The sequence below is a fragment of the Euprymna scolopes genome, chromosome 46, assembly GCF_053919585.1.
Source record: "Euprymna scolopes isolate OS-2025 chromosome 46, ASM5391958v1, whole genome shotgun sequence".
NCBI classification, from domain to species: Eukaryota; Metazoa; Mollusca; class Cephalopoda; order Sepiida; family Sepiolidae; genus Euprymna; species Euprymna scolopes.
Genome location: NC_136527.1, coordinates 106,525,434 through 106,526,195, shown reverse-complemented (window position 1 = coordinate 106,526,195; position 762 = coordinate 106,525,434). Strand labels below are relative to the sequence as shown.

Below are 762 nucleotides of genomic sequence, written 5' to 3'. Positions count from 1 at the left end.
CTTTTGCATTTTTTAATTTCTCAGTGTCTTAGTCAGTGGGTGTTAAAATTACAGAAAGATATTATCAAAAATAAAGAATCTACTTAAGTTCAAAACTCTTCAGTGACTTTTTGGACATCCTGTATAAATATAGGAAATACGTGTTAGGCATGTTATCACGGCCACCGAGATATAGAAGGCCTGTTAACTGAAAAATGCCTGCAGGTAATGTACCTATTTACAATGCCTTCCCACGGGACAGAGTTAGGCACCAGGGTCGTTTTTTAACGTGGAGAAAAGGTACAAAAATCAAAATTGTCTCAGTCGTGAAGGATTTCTCCTCCACTGAAAGAGAACGTGATATGGAAGTGCCGCATCTGAAGAACAGATACTACACTTTGATCTTGGCCAAAAAGCCAAGATCAAAGTGTAGTATCTGTAGCCTGCAGGTAATGTAGTTAAGATTTGTCAAACTGTTATTGTCGATACTACATATACTGTATATGACGGCATTTTTAAAAAGAGCATTAAAACATGTTAAAAAAAGGAACCCAATTCGATTAATAATGAAATGGAGCTTTATTCAATATTACATATAAATATCATCTATGTAAAATTACGGAATTTTGAAGCAATATAGAATCTAATACTGATAAAACTGAATTATGAATTTATGAATTTAGGAAACAAACAATTAAATTGTTTGAATTTAGCATTTTTTAGAAAAACAGATTGTGTTAAAATTACAGAACGCTCAAAAGTAAAGATTTTATTTAATTTCAA

At 31.9% G+C, this 762-nt stretch overlaps 1 pseudogene; it reads right to left on the bottom strand.

The window, feature by feature from the left end:
* Positions 1 to 274: 274 nt before the first annotated feature.
* Positions 275 to 407, bottom strand: LOC145271964 (U2 spliceosomal RNA; annotated as a pseudogene).
* Positions 408 to 762: the final 355 nt, after the last annotated feature.